The sequence below is a fragment of the Quercus lobata genome, chromosome 2 (genome assembly GCF_001633185.2).
Source record: "Quercus lobata isolate SW786 chromosome 2, ValleyOak3.0 Primary Assembly, whole genome shotgun sequence".
NCBI classification, from domain to species: Eukaryota; Viridiplantae; Streptophyta; class Magnoliopsida; order Fagales; family Fagaceae; genus Quercus; species Quercus lobata.
In genome coordinates, this window is record NC_044905.1 from 45,870,378 (window position 1) to 45,885,555 (window position 15,178).

Consider the following 15,178-nt stretch of genomic DNA (forward strand, 5'->3'; position numbering starts at 1 on the left):
TATATATATATATATATGCCTACGTGTGTGTGGGTGATCGTGCACTTTGTATGATGGACTCTCATGGCTACGTGAGTGACCCTCCTTAGCCATGAGTGCTCTAGACCTTGTGACACGAGTATGTGCTCAGGGTGATTGTTGTAGGTGCATATTCGTGTCATATTGTGTGCATAGTCACCGCGGTGTGACTGTCCCGATCCATGTCACCAAGTGACATCGGTTTCCCTATGTATGTGACACGTATCAACGTGCTTAATACTTTGAGGGGCTTCGGCTCGTCCTAGCTCGAGCATGTATGTACACAGGCATGAAACCCTTCTAGTGCGCCATAGCGGAACCAAACGCGAATCTCTATCGGATTTTCACCGTGAAAATGGGCCTTATTACCATATTCTCATGTTGAAAGCTTGGTGAGAATAGCGTTTTGTGTGCTATAACACATTTGGAGTGAAGCGCTACTAGATTTTCACCACGAAAATAAGGTAAAATATTGCTGGATTTTTGCCATGGAAATTTGGCAACAATTCTAAAAACACTTGGGAAGCATGGATCGAGACCACACCCTTTCTGAACCCAAACCTCAAAGCCCAATTTGCTTAAAGCCCTGACAACTAATGCCAATAGTTGTTTTTAATTGCCAATGTCCTTAAATTATGATTTTACCAAACAAAGGACTGTCAACGGACAGGTGTTGTGGGGTGCCTAACACCTTCCCCAAACATAACCAGACCTTCGAACTCAAAAATCAAGATTTTTTACCCATCTGCATTAGATTAGGAAAAATGACATTTTTCTTAGCCTAGGATCAGTAATAAAATCAAATAGAATCAGGTGTCCAATCACACCTTAGAAAAACCCAATGATTGGTGGTGAATTCACTTACCCTTGGTAATTTCCTTAAAATCGACTCGTATTCCAGTCACACACCTGAGGTACTACAATCCTCAACCGAAGTGCACGAGCATCATTGTGATGGGTGGTCGAGTAGCCGTGAGGCGTCGACAACCATCAAAGAGAACCCACAACCACAATATTTTTCTTAGTATCATTTTTTAAGGAAAAATGATATTAGAGATTATTTTATTGAATAGGTTAAACAGTCTAAAAATTTAAATGATTAGTGATTTTTATCTTTTTGTTTTATAATAGGCTTTTTGTTGAACAATTTGTTCACTTGTTGTTGTTTGGTCTTGTCTTATTTTTGTTTGGTTTATGTTTGTTGTTATTTGGGTTAATATTTATTGTTGTTATTTAAGATTTTTTTTTTTAATAAAAAAATTTATAAAAGAGATTAAGGATTATGTTTATGGGGGCAGAATTAATTTTGGAGTAATGCTATGTCCACAATATTTTTACAATAAATCTTATGCAAAAAACTAATTGGTGGGTAAAAAAATAATATTTTTATTTGGGTCAAATTAGAATTAGTAACAGCTTATTACATTGAATTTGTTGTGAAATTATTGTAAAAATGTTATGAATGTAACGTTATCTTTTTACTTGAATTCTAACATTATCTTTTTAGTGAAGAAATAAGATACTTGTCATTTTGATTTTTGAAAGATATTTTGTGCAAACAATATATATATATATATATATATATATATATATATCACAAATCAAGAGATAAGAGAGAAGGGGTTGGAAGATTAGCACATTGTTGTCATCCACCTTATTTTCTCATTTTATCATGCAAAAAAAGAACGCAATAGAAGGACATTAGTACCAAGAAGAAGAGGGACTATGTAAGTTTGATTGGTGGTTGTGGGTTCAATGAGATTGAACCATAGGCACAAATCTCTAAAGATACAAATCTTAAGAAAAAGTTTTAAACAACAATGCCAAAGAAGATGCTTGAATTATTTTGAAAAAGTTTGCTCATCTTGTAAAAGGGGTTTTTCTTTACTTTTGAAAACATTAACTTTTTGAGAAAGGAAAATTTTGGAAAAAGACATTTTTGAAAATAAGTTTTTGACAAAAGAGAGAAGGTTTTTTTTTTTTTTTTGAAAAGAACTATTTTCATCATTTATGAAAGAGAAGAAATTCCTTTGAATGAACAAAGTTTAAAGAGTTTTTATTGTTTATTTAAAAAGATTTATGAGAGAAGTTTGTTTAGAGAAAAGAAATGCCAATGTTGTTTTTTTTAAAGAAAAAGTGGGAGATCGAAATTTCTATGGCTTTTTAGAATTTTATTTTGAAAAATATTTTATAAAACAATACTTATGCTCCATTTGTTTCGATGGAAAACCTTGTGTAAAGATAGTTTTCCGTATTTTTTAGTGTTTGGTAGCATAAAAAAAGATGAGTCAAAGGAAAACTATCTTTGGTCAACATAAAAAGTATGAATTATTTTTAAACATTGTTTTCCATTAAATTTTTTTGGAAAACAACTTTATCTCACAACAAGCTAAATAAGGGAAGTTAGGAAATTGTTTTTTAACTTATTTAAAATTGCTACCAAACATTGGAAAATGAGATAGTTTTATAGAAAATAATTTTTGAAAAATGACTCATTTTCTAGAAAACATCATTGCTGAAACAAATAGAGCGTTACTTTGAGGAAAAGGAATTTTAAAAAGGTGTTGACAGAAAAGAAATTTCATGGGTTTTTTTAAAGAGAGTGTTTAGTTTTTAAAAGAATCCCATGATTTTTTTGATAATATTTTTAAAGAAAGGAGTTTTTATTTTGAAATATATATATATATATATATATATATATTTGTAAAAAAAAGGCAATTTCAAAAAACAAGGGTTGAGAAAAGGATATTTGTTTATGAAAAATTTCAAGGATTTTTTCTCTTTGAAGAGTGGAAAAGATTGAAAAGGGAAAACGAAAAATCCCACGTTTTTTTTTATAGTAATGGGGAAGTTACCTAGAAAACATTTTAGGAAGGAAAACCTTTTTTGAACAAAAGGTTTTATTTTTGGAAGAAAGGTTTGGGTTCCAAAAATCCCACAATTTTTTTAGAAAAGAAATGCTCCTTTTAGAAACTTTGCTCATTCAAAAGATTTCTTTTTATTATTATTTTTTGAAAATAATTTCCAACGTGGTAGAAGAAAAAATTTTTTTGTTTGAAAGAAGAAAGATATATATATTTTAAAAAGCTTCTTTATTTTTGGATTTAGGGAGGAAAAAGATTTTCTTTGAAAAGAGTTTTTGACATAGTAAGAGAAGACACATTTCTAAAACAAATATTCTTTATTTTTGAATTTTTGGAAAGAAAAGAAATTTTGGATTTTCTTTTTCTTTTTTTTGAGAAAGGAAAGGGAAAAGGGTTTTTGAAAAGCATTTTGAAAAGGAGGAAGAAACTAAAAAAATGGTTTCTAGAGAAAGGCTTCATTTTTTAAAACAATTTGAAAGGGAGTAAAGTTTATGAAAAATCATTGTCTTTTGGAAAAGCATGCTTTAGAGATTTGTTTACCCAAACTATTAATTTGTGGCAACAATGCTTATGAGTAGGGGTGTACATGGGTTGGGTTAAGAGATTTTTTGACCCAACCCATCATGGTGGGTTAAAAAAAATTCAACCCTACCCAACCCAACACATAACTCTAACCCAACCCAACCCACATGGGTCGGATTGAACCATGGGTTGGACAATTTTTTTTTTACTATTATTATTAATTGAGCATAAAAAATATAAATAAAAATATATTTAAAAAAACCCAAAGATTAGTATTAATGTAACTCCTTAAAGGCAAACAACACTAATGACTGAACAACAATAGTAAAAACAATAGGGAGAGGGCTAGACAGAGAAAAACTTGCAAAGCAAGATAGAGAGAAAGGGACACAACAAGTTGGCAAGAGAAAATATTGTAGAGTAAGAAATAGACCTGTAAGTTTAGACAAAGCAAAAACATTTAAAAATCAGCCAAAAGAAAACTAAGAAATCAACAAAGCAAAAGCTAAACATTGATCCACCACGGCAAGAGAGATAAGCAGATAGAGCGAGAGGGAGGAGATAGAGAAGCTAGAAAAGAACTAGAGCAAGAGAAAGAAACCCAAGTACCTGCACCTTATACTGGAAGAGAGAACCACCAGAGTAAGAAAGAGACTTGTGGCTGAGACAACGTAAAATCATTCAAAAATTAGTAAAAAGAAAACTAAGAAATCAACAAAGCAAAAAATAAATATTGAACCACCACAGTATGTTAGGACATATGTAAATCATGTTAGGAACATATGTCATTATAGAATTGGCTAATCCTTTGACAAAACGCACTTTACCTGTATTTGGGTAGATCCAGGATGGGTAATTCAAGGAACAAGAGTTCAAGTCTAGTATTGAAGCCATGCAAATTTGTCCAAGAAACAAGTGAAGAAGTGCTGATTTATTAGCTCATGATAGCTCTTGATAGCTCGCAAGTGAAGAAGTGCTGATTCATTAAATCTTGATAGCTAGCTCGATAGCTCGTAACAGATACAAAATTCAGATTTTTAGATCTGATTTTCGACCCATGCTTATGTATTTGTGTAAGGTTTCTTTTCTCACAACCTCAGACATATATAAGGCTTATTTTAAAGGCCGTCACACATGAGAATACAAGGAGAACACATGCAAAAAGTGACCGAGTGCCTTATTCTCTCTGAAAGAAGCTACTGTGTCCTTTGTACATTGTAGGGTTTTGTGACCAAGTGCTTCTTGATCTTCATTGTTGATGAGGTGAAGAATTTTGCAACCAACATCTTCTTCAAGTTAGTGTGTTAGTCACATACTAGGAGCCGTGCATCATTGGTTAGTTACATACTAGGATCCATGCAAAAAGGGTGGCATTCATATATTGAAGAGTTCAAAGGTTTTGAAGTGGTAGAAGGTTTTCACTGTAAGTTCATCTACGGGGATTGTAGAGTCTAGGGACAAAGGTTTTGTACTAGATCTAAAACTTCTCTTTACTATAGTGAATTGCTTTTCGGGAAGGTTTCCCCCCAGGTTTTTTACTGTGAAATTAGTTTGTTTAATTGGTTTTCCTAGGTCATCATATCTTGTCTTATTTACTTTTCCACTGCATGAATTTGATATGATATTGATGTTAGTTTATTTTAACAAAGTTTATTCATAATAAATCTAATTAACAACTTGGGTTTAAAACTTGTTAATTCTATTAACTGGGGTCTAAATTTCCCAACATGGTAAGAGAGATAAATAGAGAGAGAAAGAGAGAGAGAGAGAGAGTAGTGAGAGAAAGAGAAATAGAGCGAGAGAGAGAAAATATTGAGAAACTTTACCTAACACTAGAAGAGAGAGCTACCACCAGAAAGATAGAACCACCACTGAGGCGGTGATGATAGCTGATGGACGATAGTGGCTCAGCAGAGGGAGAGAGGGTTAGGGTTCAAAAGGGAGTGAAGTGGGAGAGGGGAGTAGGAGGTAGCACATTAAGAGAAAAGGTTCCAGAGTTTGTGTGAACTAATTGACTTTAATATATGATAGGAAGAGCTGATTATTTTAAAAAATTTATTAATTATATAATATATTTTAAATATATATTAAATATATGGGTGGGTCGGGTTAGGTTTGGCAGGTTTGGAATTTTATGACCCGAACCCAACCTGACCCGCCATCAAAAAATTTTTTGTAACCCAACCCAACCCAACCCACCAAGCCCTATAAACTGACCCAACCCAGTGGGTTGGGTTGGGCCGGGTCGGTTTTGATGGGTTGGTGGGTTTATTGCACACCCCTATTTATGAGAGAAAAAAGTAAAGAGCAACAATAGTAAACAAGTGCCATAAATTAAAAAGACAAGAAATAAAGTGCAATAAAGTAAAGGAAAGTAAATAAAGTTGCTTGGAATTTAAATGACAAGGAAAATAAAGTGCTAGGAATTTAAATAACAAGAAAAGTAAAGGTTCATTGGCAAAATTAGGGCTTTTAGTGATTTCTCCTAAATAAGCCCTAATCTTGTTCAAGTCTTATGGGTCCTTTGTCAAAAATGAAATGGGAGTTCAAAACCATCAACCATTCTTTGAGACAACATACTCATATTGCGTTTGATCAAGGTTTAAGACCCATTTAGGAAAAATGAATTGAAAATCTTTTTAGTTGATGAAAGAGTAAATAACTAAATATACAACAATAGATGCATATATATATGGCGAAAATACACTTTTTATCCTCACATTTTGGGCCGATTCTCATTTTGGTCCCTAAATTGATTTCGCGCCTACCTTAGTCCCTAAAATTAGAAAATTGTTTTTGTTTTGGTCCTTGCCATCAACCCATTAATAGAAACATCCTACGTGGTAGACAGTGTATCCTGCTTGTTGACATTACGCTGACATGGACATTAAAATATTATAAAAAAATTATTTGGCATTTTTTAAATGCCACGTTATAGGCGTAACCCAAGAGGGGGAGGGAGTACGCCTTGGTCGAGTGAATTAAGGTGGAGAAAACAAATGGAGTTGCCACCTAGATTAGGTTTAGGAACCATATATATAGCGGCCTTCGTGGAAGAATTGATCTTACTACCAAAGTATGAGTTCGAAGTTTAGGTACGGCTTGGAAAGGTGTTAGGCACCCAAGACCGCCCGACCCATGGGTCGGTTCCATTCATTGTGTCTTACGTCTTAATCTTGTTAAAGGCTTATTCAACATTGTCATTCTAGACTCACACACATGCTAACATACATCTAGCAATCAACATGACATTTCATCCCAAACCCTAACATATATATTTATCACACAGAGCATCCATTAAATCCAAGGCAGAAACATGTATATATCAAACTAAGGCAGAAACATAGACATGGTAAGATCAAAACAACATGTTCACATACAGCAAATCTATATTACACATCTAATATACATCATATCCATCATATCCAAAACCAAATGCATGTTTATGTGAATGCATGACTTATCTCACTCTACCACAGCACCTATGCATCAATGCATGGTGTGTGGACATCGGGTCGGTACTCGGTAGTGGTCCATTGTTATCAGGCTGGGCCTTGCCCAGTAACACTGAATGGGTCAGGGTTAATTGAAAGGGCAATAGTCAATACTTGAACCGACCCCTAAATGTTACTAGTGCTATGAGGGAATCTGCAGAATGGACCAATTTACTAGGGATTCTAGACAAAGGTGGGGACCACGTAGAAAACGATGGAAAGGTAATCATTTGAGTCCTTGCTAAGGAAAGACTATAAAAGCGAAGGTAGGATAGAAGAGAAAGGGTTGGTTAGCAAAAATTAGGGTGTGAGAAACAAAAGTAAAGGTGAGAGGGGGAAAATACCAGGGAAGAGAGAGTGACACAAACGAAAGGTTCTGGTGTTATACTGTTGGGTTGTCAAGGCAGCATTTGAGGTTTTCCATAGTAGGACGTCAGTCATACCCATAAAAAAAATAAATTGGGAGCCCAATCCCTACCTAGTAAGAACCATCGAGTTTGGGTACCATAATTGGCGCCGTCTATGGGGATCCCACTTAGCATAAGACTTCGAGCTAGCCTGATATCGTCCATAATGGAAGGTCCACACGCAGGAAAAGGATCGGTTAGCCCTGGAGGCAATCATTTAAGGGCCTTGTCTTGGGGCTAGAAGAGGTTGGAAAAGGAACGGAAAAGAGAACAGGATCACATTTAAGATGGGCATGAGATAAGACTTGATTCGGATGAAGGATCTTCACAAAGGGAAAGATTAGTATCTTACGTTCTTGAGTGGTCATATTGTAATGAATGGGACCAGGAGCTCTAAAACCTACGGAAGTAGATTAAGGAATTGAAAATAGAGATCAGGGGCCTATGTCATAGGAGGGATTGTAAGGGGTCGTTTGATGATCCTAACTATACTGGAAGCAGCATTGCTGGATTGTCTTATTGGAGCGGTTCACGATAGTTGAGAGATAGGTCCAACGAAACTATGGGATGTCGTCCTGACACATAGAATAGGGATAGGTGTGGCACCCCAATGCAGCATTGGACGCCATGAGCCGAGCACTTCGGAGAGCTACCTGATCACCTTTTCTTACGAGATAAAGTGTATGGAGATGTCGAGGTGTTTCAATCGCCCGCCATTCATTTGTTATGATGGCAAAACCGACCCGGTGGAACACATCAGCCATTATATTCAGATGATGTCTTTGTATTCCCGGAATGACGGGTTGATGTGCAAGGTGTTTTCGTTTAGTCTCGAGCCCATGACAATTAGATGGTTCAACGGTTTAAGGAAAGGTTCCATACACAATTTTGAGGAGTTGATTCAAGCATTCAGGGCCTAATTTATCATTTGTAGTAGGGTCCCTTAATCGATCGACGCGTTGTTATCCATGAAGATGGGAAGTGGAGAGACTCCTCGGTCGTATACGAATAGGTATTGGGAGTTGTACAATGAAATAGGAGGAGGAAATGAGCAAGTGGCAGTGAGTACGTTTAGGCCTGGACTACCTTAGGAGTTGAAATTAAGGGATTCTCTGACCATGCGTTCCCCCGAGAACATGCACTAGTTAATGAGGAGGATTGAGGAACATAAAAGGCTAGAGGACAATAGATAGCAGAGTAAGGGCAAAGCTCCAGCCTTTTCCTAATACAATAGAGATCTTTGGCCTGAGGGATTCCAGTAGAGGACCAGAAGGGAATCAAGGGTGTCAAATACAGTACCACGACCCGAAGGGGTCAATGTAGCCTTCAAAGAACCCATCCACAAGATCCTTGAATGCATTAAGAACGAGCAATATTTTTGGTGGCTGGAGAAGATGGGCGAGGACCTAGCTAAAAGAAATTAGAGTTTGCACTTCACATATCACAAGGAGAAGGTCCATACTACCGAGCAATGCCAGGTGTTGAAAGATCATCTAGAGCAACTTGTAAAGGTGGGGTATCAAGGTTAACCCTGACTAGATCAAGGCAATTCAGTAGCTTAATCCTCCGAGTAACCCCAAGGAAGTGCAGAGGCTCACGAGGATGGTTGCAGCCCTAAATTGGTTCATTTCGAGATCGACAGATAGGTACAAGCTTTTCTTTCAGCTATTGAAAAAATGGAAGGGCTTTTAGTGGACTGAGGAATGTGATGAGGCATTCCAAGTTTTGAAGTGCTATTTGGCCAGCCCTCCCATTTTATCCAGGCCTGAGCCCGAGGAAGATTTGTATATGTACTTGGCGGTCTCCGATCATGCTGTAATTGTTGTGTTATTATGACATCAATACAGAATTCAGAGGTCGGTATACTACATTAGCAAGATGTTAGTGGATTTAGAGACTCGGTATCTACCATTGGAGAAGATGGCATTGGCGTTGTTTCACATGACTAGAAAATTGACCTACTATTTTGCAAGCCCACACGGTTTGGGTGTTGATTGAATACTCCCTACAATCCCGGGAGGATAGCTATGTGGGGAACAAGACTCGAGATATTTGATATACAGTATAAACCTAAGAACTCCATTAATGGTCAGGTGTTAGTAGATTTTGTGGTAAAATTCACACCAACACTGGGATCATAGTAGGGGTATGCCAAGCCTCTATTCAACCATGTCGAGTGTTTGTGGATGGGGTGTCAAACGTTAGAGGAACGAGAGTTGGGATTGTTATGATACCCCCTGAGGGGTTAAGTCTAGAGGAATCACTAAGGTTGGGCTTCCATGCTTCAAACAATGAAGCCAAATATGAAGCGCTTATTGCTGAACTTGAGCAGCCTAAAAGTTGGGTGCCAAGGAGGTAGAGATATTCTCAAATTCAAGGCTAGTAGTAAGCCAAGTAGAGGGAAGTTTTGAAGCGAGGGACCCCGTATGTCACAGTGTTTGAAGTTGGTTAGGACTTTACAAGCATGTTTCTGAAAAGTGAGTGTGGCTAGAGTCCCAAAGGGTCAGAATAGTCACGCCAATTCTTTGGACACTTTGGCCTCATCGTTAGATGAATGTCTTCCACAAATGATTTCTATGGAGTTATTGGAGCGTCCAAGCATAGAGCATCGCCCAATTGTAGTAGTAGTTTTGGCGTTCAATCCGAGTTGGATGGACGCCGTTATCTCTTTTCTAGCTAATCGATCTTTACCGACCAAAGTTAAAGAGGCCGAGAAGGTGCAGAGATCGTCCTTTCGGTTTTGGACTGACGATCGATTGGGGGTCCATATTTGCGATGTCTTCACCCTAATGATGTCACTGATCTCCTTGCTAAGTTGCATGAAGGGGTTTATGGTGGTCACTCTGGGGGAAGATCATTATCCCATTGAGCAATGACTTAGGGATTTTGGTGGCCTAACATGCAAAGCAATGCAGTCAAGTATGTCAAGAAGTACGATCAGTGTCAAAAACATGCCTCAAATATACACCAGCCAGGTGGGAACTTGAACCCAATCACTAGCCCTTGGCCCTTTGTACTGTGGGTTAGACATTGTAGGGCCATTCCCACGGGCCACAGGTAACAAAAGGTTTGTTTTAGTTGCTACCTATAGACACTCGATTTTAGAGTTGCATTTAGAGTGACCATTCATATACTTGACATTTAGAGTTGCATTACATGCATTAATTCATTCATTGCATATCATAAAAATGATCTTGAGATTTTAATGGTCGTAACGGTGTGTCCGATTTCCAAATCAAATCGTTGGATTGAAAGATATCACATGATCAAGTTTGCACGGTCTGCATGCATTTTAATTAAATAACTTTGTGATTGGTTTTTGGTCAATGTAAAAAATAGACTTGCTTGCATGGGAAAAAAGTGGATAATCATATAACAAAGAAGTTGTGGATAATCAAGACTTTTTGGAATATTTATCTACAAGATAATTATCACTTTAAAGACCTAAATATCTAGAAAAAGAGATTAATTATTAGAATACGGATTAAAAATGCATCTAAGTACAATTCTTGGCTAAAAAATCCTAAAAAAAAGGAGTCCAAATTGGATCAAAACTCAAACGCGGACTTGGCACCCAAGAGGGCCATTCGACACTCTTGGAGTGCCAATCGGCACATGAAAAGTGCCGATTGGCCTAAATTGTTGGCACGGCCCAGGGACTCCCTAATTAAGATAAGGCCTATCTTTTACGATTTTTTAGAGATAAGGATGCATTCCAATTCATATCTAATCTCATTTTTTAAGCATCATAACCTGTACAAATAGAGGAAACAAATCAAAATTAGAGGCTCTTCTCTTCTAACTTTTCAATTCCCCTTACGTTAAATACATTCTGGAGACTTTTGCTTTAGGAACTTCTTTTTTGTAAGTAAGGTATTTTAGACCTCAAAAAGGTGAACAAGCTTCTTTGATTTCTAAAATATTCATTCATTTGAAGAGCACGCTCATGCAAGAGGTATTCTATTTTCTTTCTTTTCTTTTTTCCATTAATTAGTATGATGCATGAATATGTTTAGCATATTTTTATTATGTTCTATTCTTGATATGGTTACCATGCTTAAATACATTGCTAGATTTTTCTTTAACATAGGATTAGGTGATTGTTTATTGTAACTATTTTTCTTAAGTTTCAAAATCTGCAATGGCTAACAAAATTCTTTTATGAAAACTAAAAAACCTGATTTGTATTTTTAGATCTGATTTTCTCTAAACACAAAAACTGATCTGTATTTTTCAGATATGATTTTCTCTAAACACAAAAACTAATCTGTATTTTTTTGATATGATTTTCTCTAAACACAAAAACTGATTTGTACTTTTCAGATTTGATTTTTTTTTTAAAGACTCAAAAACTAATTTGTATCTCTTAGATTTGATTTTTTTTAGTGCAGAACTGATCTGTATTTTTCAAATCTAATTTTTTTAACACAAAAACTGATTTGTATTTTCATTAAATACATATCTGATTTTTTTAGAAAAAGTTTTCTTTGTTACATAATTGAAGAGTTTGAAGTTCAAAAGAAGGAATTGAAAGTTAGGTTGAATTAAGAGTCTTTTTATTTATTTATTTTTAATATATGATGCATGTATAATAAATTTATATCATGAAAGTGGATCCTCTCTCTCCTTATTTTTTTTATTTTTTTTTTTTTACATAAAACAAATCCGATTTTCTTTACAAATCCAATTTTTTTCTTTACAAAACAAATCTGATACTTTTTAATAAAAATCTTATTATTTCTTTTACATAAAAAACAAATTTTATTTTTTTTACAAATCCAATTTTTTAATTCACAAAACAGATTTGAAAATTTTTTTTTAAAAGAGGACACATCCATAAGGCAAATTTATTTAAATTAATTTTGTCAAGTGTGTGTCATGTGTGTTCAACATATCATTCAACATCATGTAAAAAGATTATATTGGTCATTAGAGTCTAGAAGACCAGACTTTGTCTGGGCAGAATGGGTGCCTAACACCTTCCCATTCCGTAACCTAGCTCCTAAGCTTAGGATTTTTGGATAGGTAGATTAGTGTTTTGTCTTTTAATTTTGGTAGATTGTAATTAGGACCAAAGTTTTGTATTCTTTTGCATAGATTGTAACTAGAACCCAAAGGCTTGTAAGGTTAATTTACCAAAATTGTACTTTTCTTTATTTAATCAATGACAATGAAGTATTTTGATCATGTAATTTGTAATTTTTTTTCTTATTTTTTTGTATAAAAAATAAGTGGTGACTCCACACCACTTACCCAAAAAGAAAGGTGCTTAAAAGCATCCAAATCTCTTTTTGAGAGCACCCAATTTCTCGGTCTCACACAGTGGCAACTCCATTGGGGATGTCGAGGGCTAAGTTTCATGTTAGACTTTAAGTGACCAACTATATACCCTTGTCTTTTGCATGATTTTGCATGATATTGTTGTTTGTTTGTTTATTTATGCCTTGAGATGTTTCTATGATTTTTTTTTTTTGTGTTGCCATGTTGATTGTTAAAAGCTTTCCTGGACTGTCATAGTGTGTGTCATCAAAACAACAAATATGTATGCACCCATCTCAACAATATGGTGGTAGTAACCATGGATCACTGGTCTTCATTAGATTCAGGTACCCAGTGGCGAACTCACTAACTCACCCAGTGGCGAACTCACTAACTCATAGTCCAAAGTCACTGGATCACTTCTTGTTGACTATAAAGGATAGAGACCAACGTAATGTTCATTACATTACAAGTTGGAAGGTGTAACGTCCAAGCTATGGGAAACAATGAAACAACAAACCCACCCTACAATGTAATGACTTAGAACCTACCCTTAGGCCAGTCCATGTTAAAATTGCATTGCATGTTGCGTGTGTTTGTTTGGTTGGTTGATTGATGAAGATGGGGACCTAACTTTGATTGACCCAACCAAGCCTTTTCTTAGGGGAGAATTTGGTCAAGATAAGAGGGAAGACTTTAGAGAGAACCCAAGACCGACACTCAAGCTAGTAGTTCCAAGTCCATCACTCCCATCACGGTACTAAAGCCTGTGAGCATAGAAGACACTCCACTGCTGCAACATCACAATCCCGTATTCAACCTACAAGACAGTCCAAGCCACAAGAAATCTGAAGACTCTATTTTTATGGAGGAAGGGAGAGAACAACCAAATACCGAAGAATCCATGAACATTCAAAAGCTACTAAACACCATGGTAGCTAGTCAAATCCAATTGAGGGAGGACATGAACCTTATGGTGCAACAATTTCAGAACTTGAAGAGTGGTTAAAAGGAGAACAAGACTGACCATAATCCTCCAACCATGGGGAGCGAGAAGAAGATTAACGAGAGGATAAACAAGATGGAAGAGATGATCAAGAGAGCTCATAAGATGGAAGACCTCATGGACTACCAATCACTCTCACTCTTCCCTGATGTGAGATTGCCTACCAAGTTCAAGATGCCAACCTTGGACAAGTTTGATGGGACTGGCTGCCTAAAGTCCCATCTGAAGATGTAAATGAGGGCCATGCAACCCCTAGGAGCATCTGAAGAATTACTTGCCCAAATGTTTCAAAACACCCTAACTGGAGCCGCTCTTAGTTGGTTCCTCAACCTAGATGATGTTAGAGCAAGGAGTTAGGAGGACATTTGCCACCAGTTTCACAATCAATACAAGTACAACATAGAGGTGGATGTGACAAGGAGAGATTTGGAGACCACGAAGCAAGAGCCAAAAGAATCCTTCTCTACCTTTATTACCAAGTGGAGATCCAAGGCAGCACAGATAATGAATAGGCCAAGTAAAGAAGAACAGTTAACCATGGTTGTAAAAAACTTATTACCTGTATACCATAAATATTTGTTTGCTTAGTATTTTCCTAATTTTAAAGCATTAATTGCTGTTGGAACCCAAATTGAGGATGCAATAAATAATGGCACTATAAATAATAAGGACCCACCAAGGTTTAAAAAGAATTTAGGATCTAGTTCTAAAACTATAGAAGTTTCTAATACATATAAAAATGATCCTCACCAACTTATTGCTCCTATTTCCCTCGTGCAAATATCACAAGGTCCACCCCTAAGGCCTAGGAGGGAGTTTCATGAGTTGTATATGCCTGTGAGCCAAGTTTTTGAAAAACTAAAAGCAAAAGGGCTAATAAAGCTCTTAGATCCAAGACCGATCCCAAACCTATTGCCTGCAAGATTTGATGTGACTAAGAGATATGCCTACCACCAAAGCCCTGGCCATGATACTAACAAGTGTTTTGGCCTTCATCATGGAATTCAAGATCTGATAGACACTAAGGTGATTGCATCGCTTACAAGGCCAAGCGTCACTAATAATCCCTTGCCCAATCACAATTTTGGGAGAGGACCAAGAATTAATTGCTTGATAACTGAAGAGGAAGGTGAAGAGGACTTGTCTGAATTGATTTGTGACTTATCCGAGTGCTTTATGATGACATGGGAAGAGTTGATGGGAATGATGTCCACTACAGGGAATGATATATGGAGTGAAGATGTAACAGAAACCACAAATTACCCAACATCCATAAATGGGGGGAGACACTTTAAATCCCAATCAAGTAACCAAGCAACTACATACAGGGGGAGACACTTCGAACCCCAATCAAATGACCCAACATCCACATATGGGGGGAGACACTTCAAACCCCAAGACACCGATCTAAATGACCCAACAAAAATTTCCCACATCACAAGGGGGGAGACACTTTAAACCCCCACATTTGGAGACAGACAACCTAATAGAAGCCTTGAACAATGCCACCTAACAAACACCCACCAAAAAGGATGAGGTCCTCAAGCAACAATAGAAGACACAAACCAGTATATCTTTATGGGGTTTACTTATGGCCTCATACAAGCA